Genomic DNA, 12,283 nt, shown 5'->3' on the forward strand with positions numbered 1-12,283 from the left:
GCTATATTGAGGATGTTTTGCATGCAGTGTGCATCACGTGCCCTGAAGGTTACGCCCGGGCCACACTGCATGCATGAGCATGCATGAGCAGTGTGTTTTCACTGGCAGCATTTATTGTCGCTGCTGCAGAGCTGCCTGCTGTTATTTCTACTGTATTTCCACAATTAAAAGCACAAACTCTACTTAATTATGAAGCAGTACAAGCTAAAACAAAACGGTTTTGCAAATATAAACAGGAATAGTAAAGCTGGGTAAAACAGATACATTTGTATTTCCTCATTTATGTGACAGATAAAGGCATTGGAACTATAGTAAGGTGTTATACACTCAAAATAGTTTTTAAAACAACATTTTCAGTCTATTTTTGATGAAAATCGTTAGGGGTGAACCGATGTTGGTGTTTTAGGGCCGATACTGATACAAATTATTAGTAAATAAGGAGACTGATACCCAATATTTGGAACTGATATGATAAAAATAAAAATCTTTCCATCAATACATAGAATTGTGAATATAACAAACTCCAACAGAAGTCTTTGTTTAAATGCCTTTAGCAAATGTTAAATCCAAACTGAAACACTCAACATCATATACAGAAAGTTCCCAGCAACATTTTTTTTTATAAATCCAAGTGAAAATTTTAATAAAAATAAATAAATAATAATAGGTCCCTGCGGTTTTACAAAGTAAAAGTACCTCCCATGCTGACACTTAATTTGCACTTTTTGATTAATTAATTCTATCAGTGGTCATTAAAATAAAATGCTGATACTGATAATCAGCAAAATGCCAAATATTGGCCCCAATAATCAGCCAGGCCAATAATCTGTCGACCCCTAAAAATCATATAAAAGTATTTTATTTAACCTTGATTTACAGTACTTTCATTTTTTTATAACAGTATTTTATTAAGTAGCTCAGTATTTACGAAGTCTCCAGTAGTCTAGAGGACATTTTAAAATATAAAGATATGTACTGTCAATTGCGATATAGCCTACCAAATACTGTTAACGTCTTTATAGTCCACACTGCTCAGCCCTAAGGTGAGCCAACATCCCTAATTTACATGGCAAAGGAACTGTGATTTTCCAGAGGTTGGGACGGAAGCTGGAGTACAAATAATCACCCCGGCTCTCTGTGCAGCAGAGGGGAAGAGGGGCGGCAGCCTGTAAACTTCAAAGACTTGTGGGTAAAGAGGGGGAGGGCCACCAAGCACAGACGCATTCTTCACAATGTTGAACTTGACCCCTGGGGTTGCCACACACACCATGTGACTGCTGTCAACTGTGTGTGTGTGTGTGTGTGTGTGTGTGTGTGTGTGTGTGTGTGTGTGTGTGTGTGTGTGAGCAGACCTGAGTGTTTATGCAGTATGGTTACACTGTGAGCCTCTAGTTTTATCTACTCCTTCAAAGCTAATTAAGTACTTTTTTTTTTTACAAATCATGCACAAAAACACTCACATGGACCAAAATAAAAGGCGATCCTACGTGCATTTTTGCAAAAAAGACTTACAGCAGAATATTTCTGCAACAACCTGTCTATCTTATCAACACCACTGTGCCTCATTTTAATCCCGCACAGTTGCAGGCCACAACACACAGAGCAAAATGTTGTGCAAGTTGTATAGACAGAGAGCCATCACACGTACAGGCAATTTCACAAGTTCACCCAGCCTGTATGTCTCTGGACTGCAGGGATCACACCCAGAGGTAACCCAAAGACATGAAAACTCCACACAGACAGTCCCCAAGTGGATTCAAAGCAACAACAATCCTGATCGAAAGTCTAATTTGAACTTTGAGCATCAGCATCACCATAAAGAGCTGCATGCCTTAAAAAATGGTCATCTGCCCATTTCCACAAGGACCTGGCATATGACAAAGCATATGACCGATCATAAAAACAGAGCCATGTGTGCATGAGCTTCAGGAGCTGACTGGTCCAAGCTGCTTCAGAGCTCCAAAATTAAAAAATCCTGGAGATGTCATACCATCTTAAAACAGCAATTAGAAATGTGAAATTCCTGCTGAGAGACTCATTCACATTGCACATCGCATCATATCTCAACATAAAAATCAAAACTTAAATTACTTCTTTCAAACGTTTTTTGGGTGGCACTGTTATAGGTATTATTTTGCAGGATTGTGGGTTAGTGTTTGTAAACATGTTTGACAGCTAAAGTCAAAGTAAAACCCAACCCCAGATTCACCACGCTATTTATGTATTTTTTCTGCTCAGAGATCTTGTTAAAGGGTTATGTTAGGAGTGATAGGAAGTGTCACTTTCCTCTTCTTTTGTTTATTTTCTCATCTGTTTCTATGGACTGGTTTTCATGGGGGAAATAATGTGTGGGGTTGAGCTGTGATTTCAGATTGTCTCAAATGCACCATCCCTGAGGTGCGTACAGAGCGTGTCCGGTGTCGCTCTTAAATTACGTCACCAGAGACAGGTAAATGGCTGCTTTGGCAGATTCTGAGACGACGAACGGACGCCAACCTGTTGAAGCTACCAGAATCCACAGCAACTCTTTTCTCGTGAACCTGAATGAAACCAGTCTTTATTTTGTTTATTATCCCAACCGAACTTAATCTGAACTTTGACGAAGCTTGGGCTCGCTGCCTCTGAATCCAGCATGAACAAGGCCGGAGACCTGACAGACCGGAGTGTAGGTGAGTTGGCCTATTTTGGCGTTTCCCTTAATGAATCAGTCCTTTCTGTCTTTTGTCTATCTCTTTTCTTGTTCCACCCATTCCAGGTTAGAGTTAGCTTGTATATTAATTTATTGCCGGTGCTGGCTCGTAACAGTTACTACAAAGTCCCTTATTTATGCCGCCTTTGATGTTGACACAGAATCAAACAATTGCAGCATCATGCCACTCCAGTGTCTGATTTTAGACAGCATGCCAGCATCACTGAAGCAAATAAGGCGTGACATGTAACACTATAGGGTCAACTTCTTGTGTGACACATAAGCTAAGCAGCACTTTATAAACATTAATATGGCATGACATAGCAATAAAAATCATTTAGCATCCCAGTTACATGGCAGCTAAAGTCATCCTCTGCTCAGGGGGTAAGGGATTTCTGACTCTCATTGGATTGCCAATTTTTTCATTTGCATTCGCTGTTCTACCTCTTTGATTTAGCTGGTAACTCCTATCAACTACTTTTTAAGGCCTCGTTTAGATGGCCATACTAAAATCAGAAAAGTCCTTCCTCTGCATTTTTTAAAAAATCTGCACTCATACAATAACATTGTGAGAACATGATGTACACGGATTCCCAAAAACAACTAAAAATGCTGTAGTATGCATGCCAGGCTGGTAGTTGGTGGTGATGACACCATAGAAGAACACGTCTGCGCATACAGAGCGGTGACTATAAACAAACAAGAAGATGATGGCAAACACATACAAGAGAACTACAGTAGTGGTGCAACAAATCCACACTTTGCTGGAGGAGCGTTAATAACCTCATTAGAGTCAGCAGCACAAACACAGCTCGGTAGTGCGACATTGTTACTGTTGTCCTCCTACTCAAGCATAGCTATATGTCTGAAACACACTGCACATTTGAGAAGAACAGCTATGATGTCACCATCCTCACAAGATCCACGCACTGCCAGTTCACACAGCGACAGAAGAGGTCGTCTTTTCAAAAAATTACACTCAGGAACTTGGTTTCAAAAGTTTGTGCTTTCCGTCCCATAAAACGCTGCTGTCAGGTTAACGAAAGGCCAAACGCCAACAAAAGTTTGAAGTTTCATGCAAGAACAATTGCCGTGTAAATAGCCTCTAAATCTCCCACAGTGGATTGCAGCCACAACATGTTGCCAAAATATCACATCCCTGGTGCCCGTTATCCTGTCCTGCTGGCTGTCTCTTTCACACAGAAGTTGTTTTGGTGCTGTTACTACTTCTGCTGCTGTTTTAAAGGTGAGACAACTCTGTCCCCTCCATTCTGCAACTGTACCTTTAAAACAGTATGGCAAGCAAAATAACGGCACGAAATTCCCGCCTTGACGAGGGAGTGTAAAATGGGCATTGGAAGACTGTTGCTTATGGTCTGGCACCTGGTCATTACCTTTTTAACAACACCCGGGAGCTGTGAGCGTACACGCTAATAAGTGAGAAATAAATAACAAACTTTAAAAACTATAGGGTGAGGACAGTCTTTCTGTAGATGAATACTACTACTACTTCTAGTGGGACATGATGATAATTGAGAGGGATTACTTCTGTATGAGTCTATACATTTTTAGGGTATGCTCTACATAGTAATAATGTATATTATTATATATTATATTATATCATTATATATTGTATATTGAAAGGTATCCTCATAATCCTTTAGCTGTAGCATATAAACAAGCCGGTCTTTACTCGTTGATGTCTAACTAAATAACATGTATTTATGTAAAATGTGTGTTCTATGTAAAGACCTCCCAAGACCAACAATATCAGCTCAATGAATTCTTAACAGGAAGCAGGTTGTGACTTAATCCCTTGAAACCTGGAGTGACAGCACTTTCCTTGTGCTGCTTTCAGCTGCCTTTCAAAAGTATTTAGACCTTTGAAACCTGAGCAAATTGGTGTGAATTCTTTCGAAAACATGGGTAAAAGGCAGTAAGCATCTTGATAATAAATGTTTTACAAATTGCAAGAAACTAACTAACTTAGAGATTTTTTCAGCCTTTTATTAGATGGGACAGAGAGTAAGTGTGAAAGGGGAAGAGAGAGAGGAGACGACATGCAGCAAAGGGCCAAGGCCGGAGTCAAACTCACGACTGCTGTGGCAAGGACTCAGCCTCTGTACGTGTGTCGCCTGCTTCATCCATTGATCCATCAACGCTTACTCACTTAGAGATTTTTTTTATAGAAAGCTAGGGAAAACTGTCTAGGGAAAAAAGAAAACGTTACAGAAAAATGTCAAGAAAAAAAACCCAAAAAGCTATGGAAAAATGTCAAGAAAAAAAACAAAAAAATGGGGAAAAACTTTTTTTTTCACTATCATAATTACATATTTAAAAAGATTTTTTTCATTGCATTTTCATGTGTTTTTTTAATTAAAAAAAGCATTTTTTAAAAGAAAGAAAGAAGCAGTTTTTCCATGTCATGTCTGTATTGTTGTTTTTTTAATTTAATTTTTAAAAATTTTAAACTCATTTTCCTTTCTTTTTTTTTTTTACAATTTTGAGTAATTTCTTCTTTCGTTGCCAATTGCCCTCTTCCATGTTCTTGAAAAAAATCAAGCCAATGTGCTCAGGTTTTAAAGGATTAACTGTGATTTGAGGTTGTTGTGTGGTGTTGTACTGCGTTGGATAGTTATTTGTCAAAAGTATTTTTGCCACATCTTCCCCTCAAACACCATCATTGCAATACACTGTATCATATTTCTATCACCAACCTCAACATCCATCACCAAATTACCATCATCACTAAAATTAACTATGTTCTCATTGTGTAAGTATGACTCATGTATATTAAAAGTCATAGTAAATATTTCTCCTTATCTCAGCACATGTAAAGGATCCAGGGCTGTTCCATATTTGTGTCTCCCTCCATCTCATGTCAGGCCGTTACCTAACTGAGACAGACATTTTCACTCACTGCACTTCTTTGTCCATTTTGTCTTTCCCTTTCCAATTCACAACACTGACGAGAACTGGTTACATAACTGTACTACTCCACCACTCGTCCTCTGTGATTTAATAAGGCCAACTAATCAATGTGTCCTGTGTAGATAACATGACTCAGCTGCCTGCGCTGGAAAACATATTCTTGTGTCCTCAATGTGCTCACAATGTTGAGGACAAATGAGAAAATCCAGTATATACGCTGTTTACACTGTATTTCAGATATCTTTCTGGTCCCAGCTTAACTGCAATATAGAAGATTTACATGTCTAGCTTCCTTCTCAGTCTGAATTACCAAGTGTAGTGACAATAGAAAAAGTGACTATACCCTATTTCAAATTCTGGTGTCAGGTACAGTATGGTCATTAATAGAAACCTTGCTTGCAGTACAGTCAGGAAAAACTGGCAAATGTGAGGACAGTCAACAAGCTTGTTATTAAGAAAATGTGACCACAGCCATCAGCAAACACCAATCAGATTTCCAAGTATCTTTGGCCCTTTTTACACAGAGATCACGCTATAGGGCCTCTACAAAGTCCCTTCTTTCTTCCTTAGTGTTTTCCCACAGAACCAAACAACAGCAGCATCATGCTGCTTCGGTGTGCCGGCATCGTGGAAACTTAAGAGTTGTGACGGGAGTGACATGCAACACAACCGTGTCCGCCTTTCATCTCACATAACAGCACTTTTTAAACAATAACTAAGGCATGACAAGACAATGACTGTAATTTATCGTCCCTGTTATATGGCGGCTGCTCTTATCCTCCACTCAGAGGGTAAGGCCTGCTGCTGTTCTTTGAATTAGCTGCTAACAGCAACTTTTTAAATCTTGCACGCATAACATGTTGTCAAAACTACACATCCATGTTGCTTATTATCCAGTCCTGCCTGTCCTGTTGACGTCATTTTGGTACTATTACTACCTCCAATGCTGACTTACAGGACACTCACACTGAGATGCATCCCTGGAAAATCGGCGCCAGCAAAACCGATGGTACAGCGTGCCAGCACTCATGTCTGGCTGCTGCACAACGTATTTTTCTGGCAGTTTTTGGGTGCACATACACATTAAAATATTTTCCCCTTAAAGCGTGGTGTCACACAGGTCATCAATGTCACTTTTGGCCACATGCATGCAACCCCCGAAGAAAGCGAAAAAGGGTGTCTGCGTCAGCATTTCCAAACCCTCTGTTTCTGCTCGTCCACAGTAAAACACATGCCGCAGTTTTCAAAATAAAATGTGGACAGCAGCGTTTCCAAACTGTTCCATTTTCGGGTTGCTAAAACACTAAATTAGTGAGAATGCCAGGCTGAAACGTAGCAATATTGATGTGTCTTCAACTTAAAACGGAGTATGTGGATGCTGCTTTAAAGGCCAACAACTGTGTCCCCCCCATACCGCCATTGTACATTTTTTCTACAGAACAGCAAGGCAGCATAACGGCATGATATTCCTGCCTTGAAGAGGCACTTTAAAATGGGCTTTTGTTTACACATTCATCTATCGTACATTGGATCAGATAATTGTTAATTAAAACCATTTAAAATTTTCCAATATTTTGTACTTTATCTTTAAAAACTGTATAACAAGCTTGTTACATCTACATCTAAGAAAAACACTCAGCACTTCATTAATTTCACACTTTTTACATCTTGCAATACTGTGGCATCATGACAGGAAATCCAAAAGAAGCATTGCAACACACACAAGACACAAGATCATTTGCTGATTACATAACTTTACTGATGTAACAGTTTTCTTAACATTATCTATTACTGACACTGGTGCCAACAATATACAGCTGCCAGTTCCAGTAGCAGTTCTGCTCTGTGTTCATCTCTACAGTACTTGAAAAGTTCTATGTATGGCTGCTGCCAGGTGAGGCAGTTCAGTTTACTTTCATCATTCTCTGATGTACTCTGAAGAAGCATAAGGCAGAGAGGTAGAGCTTAGCTTTGTTTTCTCCTCTCAGCCAGGGAGAGAAAAAGAAGGGTTTTCAGCAGAGAAAGGACTACATCTTCTGTTTGGACATAATACACTTGGGGTGGACAAAATATAAGTAATATCTTTTGGCTTAATGCAAAATAACACAACAAAGAGCCCAATAAATACTGCAAATGATCAACCAATCAATGCTGAGAACCTTTTTTATCAAACAATACACATTACATTTGCAGGCATGACCCTGAGGTTAATGTGGGTCATCTATGATGGACACAGGACAATAAGCGATCGACCCACATCAGATGTAAGTTAAACAACAGGATGGCTTCAATAGCACAGCAAAGAGTAGTTTTTTTCTTCAAGGTTTCCAAATCTTGAATAGTTACTGTAGTTATGTATTGTGAAAAAATATGACACTACTACAAACGCCGGTACTCATTAACCGATACTGATACCAAAAGATACTATACATTAAAACATTTTGGTGACATTTGGGCATGCCCAACTACCAACTCCATCAAATATGCTGCACTTGACTTCACCACACCGCAGACTGTGTGGGTTGTAGCTGTTGCAATAGTGTGCCAAACACATGTCCAGGGTTTCCCACACATTCATTTATTTTTGGCAGCCACCCCAAATAAAAAACATCTGTCACAACAAACAAACTTTACACTTCTGGGGTTAGTTAGGAACGTTGTTAAAATATATGTACCATTCTATAACCTAGTACTCTGGGCACAGATGGAGCAGCAGAATGACAAAAGCATTGAAAGTGAAAGTTTCACTTATTCTGCTGAATCTAAAAGGTTGCATTCACTTGCTGCAGCACTCAGCCATTGATCTAATCTGATCAGCTATGAATGGGTCAACAGATGATTTATCAACCTCCCTAGCCACAAACTGCTGCTGAGGAAAAAAAGAATCATGGAGAGCTCCACCTGAGCTGCATTCATGGACCCTCAAAAACCCCTGAATTTAAAGATGGGACACAGAATATACAAAAGGGACACATGCATTTCACAGAAAAGGGGAAAAAAAGAGTTTGCTATCTTTGTCAACTAAATGTTAGGCTAAATCAAATCATATTGAAATTATATCAAATCATGTATAATTCAATCAATCCGTCTTTAATCAGTTACTGAGTTAATCCAGTCAATACTGTGAAAGGTACTGAGTACCGATTCACAATCCTAATGGTTACCAACAAAGTTATCAAAAACACTGGTGTGGTAATAATTCAGTGCTTCAATTATAACAATCGTGGTACATAATAACTATATCAGACTGATAAACTAACATAAAAAAGAAAAACAGGTGAAGGCTTTGATCATGACAGCACAAAAACACAAACGATTGATGAAATATCATGGGATACTTATCCCCTTTAGTCTGAATGAATTGGATTTTTGTTTACAACAAACTGACACCCAAATACAGAGCCAAAGTCACACCATGCTCCTGCACTAGCTTCAGTTTCACTAGCCTCAATTCCACAACATATTGATGCACTGAGCTTTTCTAACAAATGACAATGAAGTTTGTGTTCATACACAATGCTTGTTCCTTGAAACAATTGAAACATACAACTCATGAAGATGTGGAAATGATTACTTTGTTAATATGTAACATCTACAGATTACATAGGTAAGTGACCATGCAAAACACTTGTTTCTGTGGATCTGGCAGGTGTCCCTGCTTGACATGCTGAGCCACCCTCAATGCACGAGCACAAACAAAGGCCGAGTGGTGTTGCATCACATCATAGATTGCACTTCAATACAGGACAAAGTCAGCTTACATGCACAAATGTTTTGCACTTGTGTGAGGGTATATTTCTAGACAACACCTTGTGATCCTAATTAAAAAAGCCTACTTGAAAAGTCTCGTCAAATGATCGCAAAAAAAATGCAAATGAATGTGATATACTCCACATGCTCTCAACTGAAGTCATTGATGCCTTATTAACCACAATAACTACAGGCAACCATTGACCACAAATGTTTGTGTGTTTATTCAAACACACAAACATATTATGTTATGTAAATACCAAATATCAACACTTGTATGAGATTCAAAAATCCAACATTGCTAAAGCTCTATGACTGATGACCAATTTTCTTTTGGGTTTTTTTTTTTTTTGGTAAGTGGCAATCAATGTTTTATATGCGATAATTAATGCTGCACAATTAATCTACTTGCAATTGACGTTGAACAGAAAGATGTGCAGTGCAAAACTTGCAAAGTTTAAGTCGCCACGTCCCGCAGCAACACGACCAATTTGTATCAACACCTGAGACAGCACAGAGAAAAATATGAAGAAAGCATGCGAAGAAACATTGCATCAGGACTGAAAGAGGCTTTGGCAGCGTGGGACCTGTGTGAGGGGAGGCAGGTGACCATCACTACGGACAACGGCGGCAACATCATCAAGGCGGTGCAGCTTAATAACTGGCAAAGATTCCACTGTTTTGGCCATAGACTTCATCTTACCATTGGTAAGTTAATTCTTTCTACACTACTTTGCCTATCTGCCATGTGTACCATTTCTTTTTTTAATCTGTATTTATTTATAATTAGTATTATTCGACCATTCGGAATAAGTGAAACTGCATTATCAGCCCTACATAGTTCCAAACAGCTCTTTGGTCACTAGTAATCGTCTCTCTGTTATGTGTTTGCTTTTGATTTTGATGTATTTAAAGGTGTGCTATATAAATTAAGTTCTTGTTATTATTATTTTTATCATTATTATTATTGTTATCATTATTATTATAGGTGCTGGAAATTCACCAGCAGCAGCAGCCTGAAGCACAGCACACCATATTATTGGAGGAGTATAGCTTGGATGTGGAAAGTCCACCTGCAGCCAAAGCCAAGAGGAAAACTTCAGCCAGTTAAAAAAAACACTTATTTTTTGGGGGGGGAATATTAGTTATTTTCAAGTTATTTTTAAAACAGTACTGTAAAAACGTTAGGTTTCGTATTTTTCTTATTCTACTTAATATTTGTACATTCTGAGTTGAGAAATACACACTTCTAAACTATTATTATTCTCTGCATTTTCCTTGATAACCAAGAAGGTAGACTCATAATATCATTTATTTATTTATTTATTTTATCATAATCACAAATTGCAATATTGTTCAATATAATCGCAATCACACATTTTTACAAAATCATGCAGCACTAGCAATAATGCACTTAAAGGTTTTCCAGTATATGAAATAATGGATTCAGCACTTCCACTCCATCAGGACACTTCCTCATACAATGTTATGTAGGATACATAAACTACATTAAGTATGATATGCAATATAGTGTGGTGAAGGAATGAGTCCTAAAACGTGGAATAGAGTTAGCATTTTTCCACTCCTGTTTCCCTCATCTCAAAGTCGACTGTTTTTTCGAATGAGTTAGATGCCTGAAATAAGGTCTATGGTTAACAAAAGCTTAAGAGATTGTCGGTTTCTGTTCTGCGACATTAAACATGCTTAAAAAATATGAAAAGATTAACTTGCTAAACAAAACCATCATCATCATAAAAGTGAAAAAATTCAATGGAAAAATTTTATTGGCTTTTGGACAGGGGAGCCAGGGCGACACTAACTTCATCGGCCTACAAAAAAATGGCAATCCTGCAGTACTACTGGATCAAAACAAAACCAAAAAACACACAGGCATTAAGGCGGGCAACAGGGTAATAGAAACTATTCAATAGAATTTAGAAGAAGCAGTGTGCCCAACAACCGCAATAAATCACTGATATTTGATGTTTAGTTCAATTACTTTTGAAATGTCTTCACCCAGGTATTCTGTGAATTCTGACTCTGGCTAAACAGAGTGTGTACCAGCCTTTTCCTTGCTAGCACAGATACTGAAGGCTTATCTGGGACTGGTACATTGTGTCATTGAGTTGAGCTTCACAAGGTTGGCAAGTGGCCCTTCTGTGTGTGTGTGTGTGTGTGTGTGTGTGTGTGTGTGTGTGTGTGTGTGCGCGCGTGTGTGTGTGTGCGTGCGTGCGTGTTGTGTGTGTATTCAACCCTCCCCCACACTGCCCATGCCTTTGGAACAACCAGCTGCAAAGCACTGTATAAAGATTTAAACAAGACTGGCACAAAGGTGATAAGATAATGTATGGTAGATCATAATTGCATAAGAAACGAAGCAATATTGAAAGCTGCAGACAATCAAGGTTAAACAGAAACAAACTGTGGAAATAACTATGGGCCTGCAGAGAATAACACCTCAAAGTGGTACAACTACGAGACAAAATGCTAACACTGCTGAAACCACAGTTTCCGTTTTGATTCATAACAATTCATGGCTGTTGATGATTTTTGCCAAATCTCTAACTTATTTTAACATTTAAGTAGTTATTAAAACAGGCACAAAGTGCATTCAAACACGGTGTAAATAAAGTAATATTAGGTGAGAAATTCGAGCATTAAACCACTTTTTAAAAAGTATTTAAATTAACAACAACAAACAAAATAGTTAAGTAAAAAAGTTAAATTGAGTGGTTAAACAAATTAATTTTCAGTGTTGATTCTGATAGCCTGACATCTGTTTGCTAAACGATATCTTCACGGTTGAGATCAAAAATCACTAAAGTGGTTTTAATTCAAAGCTAGCAGTAGTTGCAGGAAGGAAGGGCGCGCTCACAAACACAAACCGACCACGAGAACTGCCCTACGAACACA

The 12,283-nt window shown here is 38.5% G+C and overlaps 1 protein-coding gene across 2 annotated transcripts in view; it reads right to left on the reverse strand.

Annotated features, from left to right (window-relative positions):
- The window catches only part of tbl1xr1a (TBL1X/Y related 1a), a 111,449-nt gene that overhangs the window by 49,987 nt on the left and 49,179 nt on the right, over positions 1 to 12,283 (reverse strand). The gene's annotated exons all lie outside the window — the stretch shown is intronic.

Source organism: Plectropomus leopardus, chromosome 5 (assembly GCF_026936395.1).
Source record: "Plectropomus leopardus strain MGB_pleo_1.0 chromosome 5, ASM2693639v1, whole genome shotgun sequence".
NCBI classification, from domain to species: Eukaryota; Metazoa; Chordata; class Actinopteri; order Perciformes; family Serranidae; genus Plectropomus; species Plectropomus leopardus.